Source organism: Lithobates pipiens, unplaced genomic scaffold (genome assembly GCF_037356315.1).
Source record: "Lithobates pipiens isolate NorthernLeopardFrog02 unplaced genomic scaffold, aLitPip1_a1.2 Scaffold_16, whole genome shotgun sequence".
Classification (NCBI taxonomy): domain Eukaryota; kingdom Metazoa; phylum Chordata; class Amphibia; order Anura; family Ranidae; genus Lithobates; species Lithobates pipiens.
This window is the reverse complement of record NW_027507748.1, coordinates 261855288-261868644: the sequence shown is the minus strand read 5'-3', so window position 1 is coordinate 261868644 and position 13357 is coordinate 261855288.

The following is a 13357-nucleotide window of genomic DNA, read 5'->3' as shown; positions in this document are numbered from 1 at the left end:
TTTACGTTTTCCTAAAGCATTATGTAAGCAGACGTTACATTTCCTACATGGAAAGCAGCCTCTACATTCAGGAAAGAACGAGATGCTTTTGGGGGGGATCTATAGTGTTAGGGGCAATATCACCCTGTATAGAGCGTGCTCCCCCTAAAGATGACTCCTGCTTTTTCTGGGAGGGAAGGTCCCAAAGTTTTATCACTGAGAAGAACTTTCCAGTGTTTATTGAAGATCTTCTTGATCTCTTTGTGTTGGGTTGAGAGACATAAAAAAGGACCATTTGAATTTGTCATCCCTAGCAGCTTTGGGTTTGCTCTCCAAAAGGGTAGCTCTATCTATCATGGAGACCACACCAATATCAGCATCCAAATCTGAGGGCTTATAGCCCTTATTCACAAATCTCTGTCTGAGGATATGGGACTGAAAAAGAAAATCGCTATCCTTCATGAAGAAATCGGGCTTGGGGGACCGATTGAAGCCACTGATGTTGGTGGCAACTGTCCACCAGAATATAACCATTGCCATCTGTGGGCTTAAAAAAAAGTCTTAAGCTCCAAACAGTTATTGAAAGCTGTAATTTCCAAGTCTAAAAAATGTATGATTGTGGTACTAGCCTCATAGTTCAAAGTAATACCTCGATCATTCCCATTCAGAATGGCCATTAAAGCATCAAGAGATGCTCTATCTCCTTTCCATAGGAGGAGGATGTTGTCTATATACCTAGCCCACAACACCAATTCAGGCTTGTTGAGGGCATAGATGACATCCTCCTCCCAAAGGGCCATGAATAAATCTGCCAAACTTGGGGTATACTTAGCCCCCATAGCCACACCTTTTTAATTGTGAAAAGAAGTTGCCCTGAAACCAAAAGTAATGTTTTGTGGCATATCTTAAAAGATATCTTAAAAGATATTATTATTATTATTATTATTATTATTATTATTATTATTATTATTAATAATAATAATAATAATATTAATAATAATATGAACACACGACAACTACTTACTTTTTTGAAGAACTCGCTTGATCCTTCTGTACTGATTGTGCTTCCTCAATTTCCCATCAATTGAACCTCCACAATTGGGAAAGTCCCAACGGGTGGCAAAGCGGGAGGCCACAGTCTGCCATTCCTGTGGCGTTGAAGGAAACTGTGGAGTAAAACAAGAAAAAAAAATTAGTAATTTTACACATCAACATTGCAAGCGGAGTAGACACAATTTTTTTTTAGCCAACATCAGTAGAATATTTTTGGAAATGAGTATTTAAAGCCAAAAGTATAAGGTCTCCTTATCAGATTCCTCACCCTGATGGCCCATTGCAAAAAATTAGGGGGGGGGAGATGTTTTGGACAGGTAACCCTCTCCACTTCATTGAGAGCTGAATGCATAAATAATGTGTGATACTTACATTCTGCTATTATCTATCAAGATAATAATAGGATAAAAAAAACTTAAAACAGTAGCATTTGAAAGTATTGAGGCAGGCCCTTGCACTACATGCTTTGGTGAATTCATCCATAAATCTGACCACAAAAGAGGTAGGTATAGTGTGTATTGGGTTTGGCAAAGTCAGCAGATAGAGGATTGCTATCTGCTGACTTAGCAGTTGGGGGAGGGGGGTTCCTAATGAGTTTAGCCCACCAAAAAAAAGCCTCTGGCACTCTGCATGAATTTAAGAACACACATTTGTACACATTTTAGGGGGTTTTTAGGAGAAAGCACTACAATGGAACTGACAAAATACATTGCTAAGTAACTAGGCTATAGGTGTATGGGCCCAGGAGAGCATGCTGGGGAGGTTAGTGAAGGCAAATAGGCATGAAGGACAAATAAGGAAGTTTAAAAGTTTCCAGCATGCATGAGGACAAAGGGGCACAGCATATTACAGCATATTTCAATCATGGTAATTATGGAACGATTAAAGAAATACAATACATTAGCAAACATTAAATACATAGAATGTGATGTTAAAGGAGAAATCTTACCTTAATATAGTCCTTGTGCAGGACCTGTATGATGGCAGAAAAGGTCTCTGGAATAATTACCCCCAGAGTCTGGGGGAGATGCCTGTTGAGAACTTGAGGTCCTGAAGACTTCTCCCTGTCGCCAAGTACCACAATGTGGCAACTAGCCTCTGCGCCGGAGTGATGACTTGCCTCATGCAGGTATCCTGCCTGCTGATATAAGGGGTCAGCAAAGCCAACAGATGGTGAAAAACAGGGTCCGTCATCCGGAGATAATGCCTGAAATCAGGATTATTCTCACGGATCTCACGAAGCAAAGGCATGTGCGAGAATTGGTCACACTGGAGCAACCAATTCTTGATTCAATATAATCATTAACGTCCCGGTTGTATTTTTCCGTTTTTTACTTCATTGTTCTCTCTCCTCTTTTTCAAGATGATTTTTTTAAATTTGTGGAGAGACAGACATACTCTAGTGTTCGTGTTTTAAGTCTCTAATTTCCTTAAATTGGAGCGTGCTCCCATTTTGGGGAGTTTGGGCTTGTGCATGCAGAGACGGTCATGTGACACACTGTGGTGGCTAGGCCATGTGACTGTTTACAACTGAGGGAAGCATGGGTACGCATGATGCGTGCTGAGGACACCATGTGACTATCATGGATGTCGTACCACATGACCCGATGATCCAATCACGGCCACGTCCCATATAGGGGAACATAAACCTATGAGATATGGGATTTGGACGTCACATGATCCCAGCGCCAGGACTCACCTTTGGATTGGTGATTCTGTGGAAGGAAGTGATGACATTTATGCACTACCCCAGTATAAGGATAAAACGCGGCGAAGCACGGCATGATTTCTATTGAGCATGCGCATGTATTACGTATATCACCGGGTCTAGTATTCCCATTGGAAACTACGTACATATAATATGGGATTTCTAAGACTGTGCCTTATTGGCTAATTTATCATCATGCAATGAAGGTTCAAGTTGAGGCTTGGAACGCATTACAAGATGCTCCATCTCCATTTTGAACCACAGTATCATAGTTCGAAAAATAACATTTTTAAACAATTTGTTTTTATTTTAAATGAAGCGTGGGATATCCTTTGTTATTGAAGTAACTGATCAATTCAACTATTATTATCATTATCAGTTATATATTACTTTGTCTAGTCCCTATAGATTAGTTAGTCTATCTATACTCTGAGCACATGCTATCGTTAATATCACAATACTATACAATTAGCTATGAAACCAAATACACGGTCTAGGATCAATCAAATCTCCTTTATTTCCTAAGGAAATAAGAAAGCTTGCATAAGGTATCAATAGAAGTTACAAGAGTACATAGCATACAATCAGAATACAATACAAGCAATACTTATCAGATCTTCACGGCTGAGCCTCATGATGGAGAGAGAGGCAGCTCTCTTTGATGAAACCCTTTTTGATAAACACACCTCAGCCACACCACACCCCTTTGCCTGTGGACCAATCAGCGTCTCTGGGGCGTCTCCTCCCCCAGGCTAAATATCTCTGACAGTCCTGCCATAATTGGCCTCTGGGGGGCAGTGTTTGCCATGAATTGCAACTGCTCCGACTGGGTTCACATCTTGTGATTCGATCTCGGACGACCCTTCCCGCTCATTAGGTCCCTTTTGTCCTTACAGACAGACCGGCGCCATCATTGTCCTAAATCTCTTTGAAGCTCTGTGCACACCAGGTGGGCTGAATAGAACTCATTCTGCTATGCAGATTCTGTTTGGTGCCACATTCCTCTATACCTTTTAAACATGTGGGACTGCAAATATCAATATGGCTGAGTTTGGTTGTACAAACAGATGTGTAGAACTTTAGACAAATAACATTACTTCATGTTCAATTCCAACAGCTATTATAGGATTCATCAGGCCTCCTATGTTTTATACAGTTATGAATAAGTTTAATTATGAGAGTATGTTGTCTGGGCATTGTCCGGACCCCGCCCCTTAGAGGAAGGACTTCTGTGTTAAACATTTATTTATTTAGTAGCAATGTGAGGGGACGGAGATTTTCCAGAGTTGAAGACATTTTAGTATCAAAACAGGTTGGGCTAGCATTTGCTGTATCCCACTTTGCCCTTTATTCTTTTTTATATATTTTTTGTGATCACTTTTATTGTGTCATTGCTGATATATGACACATTCCAATAAATCGTCTGGTTTGACCTGCACTATCCAGAGCCCTCCTTTTTTCCATATTTTTTTTTGGAGTACATGAGGAACTGTTTGGGCGATATCCATTTGGATTATAGAGTACCTGTGGAGTCTTGAGACTAAGAGTCGGAGATACCATGCCTCATCTCCTCCTGTGTACAGCACCCGATCCAGACCTCGTAGGATTTTGAGCCCGTTTTGACCCACTGTGGTATGACATGTGCATCCATCCTAGTTGGTAAGAGTATTTATTTTTCTTACCGTCAAAGTGTTGCTGAGAGTGACTTCAGACAGACAATCAGTCTACCATCCCCATTGACCTGGCGTCACCGCAACAGGAAGAGCTCTTCCTTTAACATGCTTTGTGGACTGCCGTTTTGTGTCCAATTTATATATTCAATCACAGTTTTTTTTTGTTTGTTTTTGTACACATATAATTTTGTTCCATACACATTGTTTTTAGGCACATGCACTATTATATTTTAGTGTGTATATTAGCACTACACTGTTGTTTTACTATTCACGTTGAACTTTGACTGTTGGCAACTTTTTTCACCTTGAATTGTTTTATGTTGTAGCGCAGTCTTTTCCCCACATTTTTTTTTTCATCTTTATGTAGAGCAACAATTCTTTTTTTCTGATCCTCAGAGAGTTCTTTGCCAAGGGTTGCCATCTTGAACTTCCAGTGACCAGTATGAGAGAGTGGGAGTGATCACACCAAATTTAACACACCTGTTCATTCATACCTGAGATCTTGTAACACTAATGAGTCACATGGCATCAGGGAAAGAAAATGGCTAATTGGGCCCAATTTGGACATTTTAACTTCAGGGTGTACTCACTTTTGTTGGCAGCGGTTTAGACATTAATGGCTGTGTTGAGTTATTTTGAGGGGACAGCAAATTTACACTGTTATTCAAGCTGTACAATCACTACTTTACATTTGAAGCAATGTGTCACTTTTTCAGTGTTGTAACATGAAAAGATATAATAAAATATTTACAGAAATGTGAGGTGTGTACTAATTTTTTGTGAGATACTGTATAATGTGGTATAGGTGCAGTATAGAGTGCAGTATGGGTGTAGTATACATTGGGTATACTTGGTGTCCTGCTCTCAGTGGCTCAGTCCCTGATAGCAGTATCAGCAATGGGTAAATAGCTCACTTCTCACCAGTCCCTGGGATGCTGTGGTGACCTCTTGCTGTAGAAGGGGAGCTCCTTTGGATTCTCCCTGAAAGTCTTTGGTGATTAGTGGTGGGAAGCAGAAGGTGATTTATTGCCCCAGTCTCCCTGCTGTAGCGGTGCAGGTGCCATCCTATGGGTTGTGCTGTGCTGTGCTGCCCCCAGGTGCCTCCACTGTCAGCCTAAGGCTCTCCACTGGTATGGTTTCCCACTGGCAGGTGAATATCCTATTATATGGCTGCCTTTTCAAACTACAACTCCCAGTATTCTCATCTCTCTGCATAGACGTCTATGTGCTTGCTTGGCTTTAGCTCTCCCCTGCTGACCTGAGGAGAATGTTGCAGCATAACATCAGTATCTCTAGTAGAGGGAGAGAAGAAACTAAAGGCAATATCTCCTTATTCATATTTCTGTAGCCCAGCACCTGGCTACATAAAGTAGAGTACTTGCAGGGCTTGATATTGGCCTGTTTACCACTGATCCACAATTCCCACCAGGTTCCAATTTTCAGAATGGTACAGAACTGTTCTCAATACGTATATAAACAACTTGTTAATCCTTGAGAGTTTTAGGTCATTTCATAAATTACAAGGCCCCTTGTTTGATCTTTTGCAAATTTGATATTGTGTAATTTGACAAATGCCCTTGCTTTGTCAGGTGTTGATGTCATAATAACCCTCTGCAAAAGGAAAAATAACCTTTTAGTAACAACCCCGCTCATACAGAAAAACCATGATTCTTGATTTTAAACCTGCCATACTCTGAATTTTTTGTTTATTTTCCTGTCGGTTCCAAGCTGTGGAGAGTGCTAATGCTGCAAAGTGCACACCAAATTGGAAAAAATACCCCTTTTCCTTCAGCTGCACATATTGTTTCTTGTTTGTTCTATGTGAAAATCTTTATAGATCTAGGTTACAGAATTTATTTTCTGAATTTTCATGAAAAACATAGGAAACTAATTGCAAAACAGATACAGGGGACAGATATTGCAATTCATCAGTGCAGTGGATTTTAAAATGTTAGCTGATCTGCAAATGTGCATTTGAGAACAGAAAATATACTGCAAGCTGACTTCAATGTACTGTTTAATTTGGCAACTGTGTGGCAAATGAGGTTTAATGTTGATAAATGTAAAGTTATGCACTTGGGGGCTAAGAATATGCATGCATCATACATACTACATTAATTTACCTCCATGGTTTAAGACTCATGACTGTTATGAAGAAGCTACGATGTCCTATTCCCGTTTTGGGGAGTATGGGCTCATATATTGCATGCAGAGATGTTCATGTGGTACACTGTGGAGGCTAGGCCATGTGACTTTGTTTACAATTGAGGGATCGTGGATGTCCATACCACACAGCCGTGTCCCATATAGGGGAACATAAGCCTATGCGATATGGGATTTGGACATCACATGATCCCGGCGGCATGACTCACCTTTGGAGTGGTGAATCTGTGGAAGGAAGTGATGATGTTTATGCACTACCCCGATATAAGGATAAATCACGGCATGATTTCTATCGAGCATTCGCATGTATTACGTATATTACCGGATCTAGTGCATTCCCATTGGAAACTACATACATATAATATGGGATTTCTAAGACTGTGCCTTATTGGCTAAATTATGGCATGTGATGACGGTTCAAGTCGAGGCTTGGAACGCATTACAAGAAGCTCCATCCCCATTTTGGACCACAGTTCAAATAGGATTCATCAGGCCTCCTATGTTTTATACAGTTATGAATAAGTTTAATTATGAGAGCATGTGAGGGGACAGAGATTTGCCCCAGTTGAAGACCTTTTAGTGTCGAAACGCGATTGCATTTACTGAAACCCACATTGTTTTATTCTCTTTTATATATTTTTGTGATCACTTTTATTGTGTCAGTTTACCATCCCCATTGGCCTGGTGTCACCGCAACAGAAAGAGCGCTTCCTTTCACATGCTTTGTGGACTGCTGTTTTGTGTCCAATTTATATATTCACGGTGTTCAATCACAGTTTTTTTTTTTTAACACATATAATTTTGTTCCATACACATTGTTTTTAGGCCAATGCACTATTTTATTTTAGTGTGTATATTAGCGCTACACTGTTTTACTATCTACATAAATATGGCCTAGGCTAGAAGACGATTGCCAAGACCCTGAAACTGCAGCACGGTGGCCAAGACCATACAGTGTTTTAACAGGACTGGTTCCACTCAGAACAGGCCTCGCCATGGTCAACCAAAGAAGTTGAGTGCACATGCTCAGCGTCATATCCAGAGGTTGTCTTTGGGAAATAGATGTATGAGGTCTGCCAGCAATTCTACAGAGGTTGAAGGGGTGGGCAGTCAGCCTTTCAGTGCTCAGACCATACGCCACACACTGCATCAAATTGGCCTGCATGGCTGTCACCCCAGAAGGAAGCCTCTTCTAAAGATGATGCACAAGAAAGCCATCAGTTTGCTGAAGACAAGCAGACCACAGGATGTCCTGTGGTTTGATGAGACCAAGATAAACTTATTTGGTTCAGATTGTCAAGCGTGTGTGGCAGAAACCAAGTGAGGAGTACAAAGACAAGCGTGTCTTGTCTACAATCAAGCATGGTGTTGGGTGTGTCATGGTCTGGGGCTGCATGAGTGCTGCTGACACTAGGGAGCTACAGTTCATTGAGGGTACCATGAATGCCAACTGTGACATACTGAAGCAGAGCATGATCCCCTCCCTTCAGAGACTGGGTCGCAGGGCAGTATTCCAACATAACACACCTCCAAAATGACCACTGCCTTGCTAAAGAAGCTGAGGGTAAAGGTGATGAACTGGCCAAACATGTCTCCAGACCTAAAATCGATGGAGCATCTGTGAGGCATCCTCAAATGGAAGGTGGAGGAGCACAAGGTCTCTAACATCCACCAGCTCCATGATGTCGTCATTGAGGAGTGGAAGAGGACTCCAGTGGCAACCTGTGAAGCTCTGGTGAACTACATGCCCATGAGTGTTAAGGCAGTGCTGGAAAATAAAGGTGGCCACACAAAACATTGACACTTTGGGCAATTTTTACTTAGGGGCGTACTCACTTTTGTTGCCAGCGGTTTAGACATTAACTACTTGCTGACCGCCGGCAGTCAAATGATGGCCAGGCGGCGCACCTATTGTGGCGGGAGGGCGTCATATGACAGCCTCCCGTTTAAACAGGGAATGCGCGAGATCGTACGTGCGCATCCGTTTCTTCATTGGCGGCGTGTCATGGAGACACCGCTCGCCACCGAAGGGGGTGAACAGCCATTGGTTATGGCTGTTTACCACATGATGGGCCGTGATGAAGTCACGGCCGATCACAGATGGTCACACCCCCACTGTGCATGCGCGCGAGCATGCTGCAGGTGTATGTCGGTGGCGGCGTGTTCCCCGGGAACACTGCTCATCACCGACGCTGGTAAACAGCCATTGGCCGTCTGTTTACCCACGTGATCGGCTGTGATCCGTTCACAGCCGATCACTAAAATGTAAACAAATCACGGTAACGAGATCGTGTGTGAGGAGGAGATTGCGGTAACATCTCGTTACCGCCTACAGTGTACACCAATCACACTGATTGCCCACCCCAATAAAGAGGACCTGTCACCATCCTTCATAGTACCTGTCAATCAGTCCATCAGAGTACCTGTCACAGTCCATCAGAGTATTTGAGTACCTGTCACAGTCCATCAGAGTATTTGAGTACCTGTCACAGTCCATCAGAGTATTTGAGTACCTGTCACAGTCCATCAGAGTATTTGAGTACCTGTCACAGTCCATCAGAGTATTTGAGTACCTGTCCCGGCTCACCAGAGTACCCGAGTACCTGTCACAGTCCATCTGAGTATCCGTCACAGTCCATCTGAGTATCCGTCACAGTCCATCTGAGTACCCGTCACAGTCCATCTGAGTACCCGTCACAGTCCATCTGAGTACCCGTCACAGTCCATCTGAGTACCCGTCACAGTCCATCTGAGTACCCGTCACAGTCCATCTGAGTACCCGTCACCGCCCTTCAGAGTACCCAAATACCAGTCACCAGGCCATCAGAGTACCCGAGTACCTGTCACCAGGCCATCAGAGTACCCGAGTACCTGTCACCAGGCCATCAGAGTACCCATCTCCAGGCCATCAGAGTACCCGAGTACCTATTTGCAGCCCATGTCTCAGAATATACGTTGGGGTGTTTGCTTTCCAAAATGGGGTCATTTTGTGGGTAATTTCACTGTCCTGGTGCTCCAGGACCTTCAAAAGTGTGATGGGTAGGAATGAAATGAGATGTGTCATTTATGCTCCTAGAACGCCTGAATGTACTACTTCAATGTTCGGCCTCTCTCTGTGGCCAGGCTGTGTAAAAGTCCTACACATGTGGTATTGCCATACTCGGGACGAGTAGCAAAATGTGTTTTGGGGTGTAATTTTTGCTATATACATGCTATGTGTTAGAAATAGCTTATAAATTGACAACTTTGGAAAAAAATTAAAACACATTTTTTTTTTTATACACACATATTCCAAAAACTTCTGGAAAAAAATTAACCGTTCAAAAGACTCATTATGCCTCACAGATTATACGTTGGGGTGTTTTCTTTCCAAAATTTAGTCATTTTATGGGAAATTCCATTGTCCTGGTACTCCAGGGCCTTCAAAAGTGTAATAGGTGGTTGAGAAATTAGATGCGTCATTTTTGCTCGTAGAACATCTGAAGGTACTACATCAATGTTGTTGCTCTGTATGTGGCCAGGCTGTGTAAAAGTCTCACACATGTGGTATCGTCGTTCTCGGGAAGAGTAGCAGAATGTATTTTGGGGTGTAATTTGTTGTATGCATATGCTGTGTGTGAGAAATAACCTGAAAATATGCCAATTTTGTAAAAAATAAAAATTAAAAAAACCTTCATATTGCAAAGAATTGTGGGAAAAATATACAACTTAAAAAAACTTACCATGCTACTTACTTAATACCCTGGAATGTCTACTTTGTAAAAAGGGGTCATTTGGGGGGTATTTGTACTTTCCTGACTTGTTAGTGTCTCAAGAAATGATACACCTGATGTACTGAAGGCCTGATCAGATGTGATCAATTTTCAGCGATTGGCACCATAGTTTGTAGACTCTTTCACAAAGACCAAATAATATACACTAATGTGGGTTATTTTTACCAAAGATATGTAGCAGTATAAATTTTAGCCAAAATGTATGAAGAAAAATTATGAATTAGCAAAAATTTATGACAAAAACAAAGAAAAAGGCATTTTTTTCACAAAATTTATGTTTTATTTTATTTATAGCACAAGAAATTAAAAACCCACTAGTGATTAAATACCACTAAAAGAAAGCTCTATTTGAGTAGAAAAAATGACGCAAGTTTCATATGGGTAGCGTGTTGCATGACTGAGTAATTGTCATTCAAGCTGTGAGAGCGCTGAAAGCTGAAAATTGGTCTGGTCAGGAAGGGGGTGTAAGTGCACTGTATTGATGTGATTAATGGCTGTGTGTTGAGTTATTTTGAGGGGACAGCAAATTTACACTGGTATACAAGCTGTACACTCACTACTTTACATTGTAGCAAAGTGTCATTTCTTCAGTGTGGTCACATGAAGATTTACAAAAATGTTAGGGGTGTACTCACTTGAGATACTGTACATAAACCTTTACCGCATCTGAACCGCATTTTGCACCTTTTCCTGAGACTATACCATATCTATACTATCATCCTCCTTTTCTTTTGGATAATGTAAGCACTAGCATCCATGCCATTAACTCACTCCGGCAGTATAGTTCCAACAAGTGCACACACATTAAACTTTACTATTGCTCACTGCCGCACTTGAAGCGCCCTTGCTACTGATTATGCTGATCTGGATGCCAAATGTGCTCTTATGCCTACCCCATACTGTTAATCACTTTGTATGATAAGCTGTGTTATTACCATTGTTGATACATGTTATGCTTACCTAGTTACGAACAATATTGGGTGACAATATATTAAGTTTGCCTTTACTGACTGGTTTGGTGCATGCTTTCTTTGCTATAGCAGTAGTACATGGTACTAAGTATTACTTTCAGTGATTTCTTGTGATATTGTAGGTTTGTAAACCCAACTCAGTGTGTTAGAGGGGCTGAGGTAATTGAGAACGCACTTCAATTGTCCCAGACAAGAGAATGTACGATAATTGTGCTATTAATGCTGCATCCTTGATCTAAAAATTTGCTATTGGGGGGGGGGGGGGGGGGGGCAAAGAAGGGTTTCAACTTTGGAATAATATTGTGCTAAATGAGCTACAGAAAGGTCATCTGTCATGGGAAATAAAATGTATTTGTAAAGATGAGGTTACTTGAACCTAGGTATTACCTAGGACGTGAGAAGTGTTCAAAGTGTCATTTTAACAGTTCCAGCCTCTCCAGCGAGGAGACTGGCAATTCCTCTAGGATTCAAGTAGGTTTGTTTAAGTTTTACATTTTTATTTTATTTTATGTAGTATATTTATTAAATATGTAGAACAGTACAGTAGTTTAAAGTGGTTATAAAGCCTAAACATTTCTAGTATAGTAGTTTCCAGGGGTGGACTGACAACTCATGGGGCAATAGGAGATTATGGGCCCCCCAGGCAATCGGAGATTATGGGGCCACAAAGTATACACACACAGTATACAATCACATAGCATACACAGACATGTTTCTATTGGCTGAGAAGGTACTGGAGAGGTGGGGCAGCTATAATCTCAGGATTTTTAGACCAAAAGGATGTCGGTAAGGGACATGTCAGAGACAGATGTTAAAAAAAAAAAAAGACAGATGATTTTTACATACTGTCCCTGGTTTTACTGAGGCTGGCAAACCTGATGGGGCCCCCTAGTGGCCCAGTGCCCGAGTGGCCAAATGGTCAGAAAATTTGGTGCTCTGGCAAAATGCCTAAAAATTCGATCCCCCATAGGGGAGAGCGGTCTCTCTGACAGGTCCATCCCTGCACAGAGTGCACAGATGGACTTGTCATCTGCCAGCTCAGCGGGGGATCACTGAAGCAATCCACGCTGAGCAAGCGGAGTAGTAAAAAATGGACAGCCCATAGGATTTAAGCATACATCAAAAACCTCCACCTGACACTGTAATAACAATGTTGTTATTTAAAAACACAACAAACACACAGGGCCCAACCTCACATCATAAGCATCATTCTTTACTGTGGTGTAGTTTTGACAGGTACCCGCTCCCACTTCAACTCAGATCACCTTGTTCCTTTCCCCTCCCTCCCTGCAGTCTTCTGGACATGTCACAGCAATCGTGGCGCTATTGGGGTACCATTAGAAGTAATGGCATCGCAAAAACATCCCATATTTTACAGCCATTTGAAATCGTGGGGCCGAATTGTAGTGATTTTGCCCATGATCATGTGTAAATACAGCCTATGTAAAGTGTATCAACAATGCTCAGATTTGGTAGAATAGTTTATATTTGTTATTTCACTTATGCCTCCATTGGTCCTCTTTACCCTTTAATACCCAATCTCCTGCAATGGGGAAGCTGGATGTTTTCCACCTTTGGGGGGGATCAAGCTCTTCGTAGTGTTTAAGGCCACGTACACACGGGCGGATTGTCTGTCCAACTTAGTCTGCTGAACCGTGTTTCAGCCGACAATCCGCTCGTGTGTGGGCTTCAGCGGACTTTTTCAGCGGACAATCTGACGAACAAAGTCTTACAGAATTTCCGTAAGACAGTCCGTTCAAACTTGGTTTTGTCCGTCCAAACTTGGTTTCAGCGGACAGTCCGCTCGTGTGTAGGCAAGTTGGACGGACTAAGTATGGCGCATGCTCAGAAAGGATTTACACGGCCAAAGGTTGCATTGCAGTGTATAGGACGTCGTTTTTCTAGTCCCGTCGTTTGTGATGTACACGTCATCACGCACGCTTTCAGCGGACTGTCTGCTCATCGTGTGTGGTCAAGTCCGTTCATGCAAATTTTGAACGGATTGTCTGTCGGATTGTCTGACGAACTTAGTTGGGC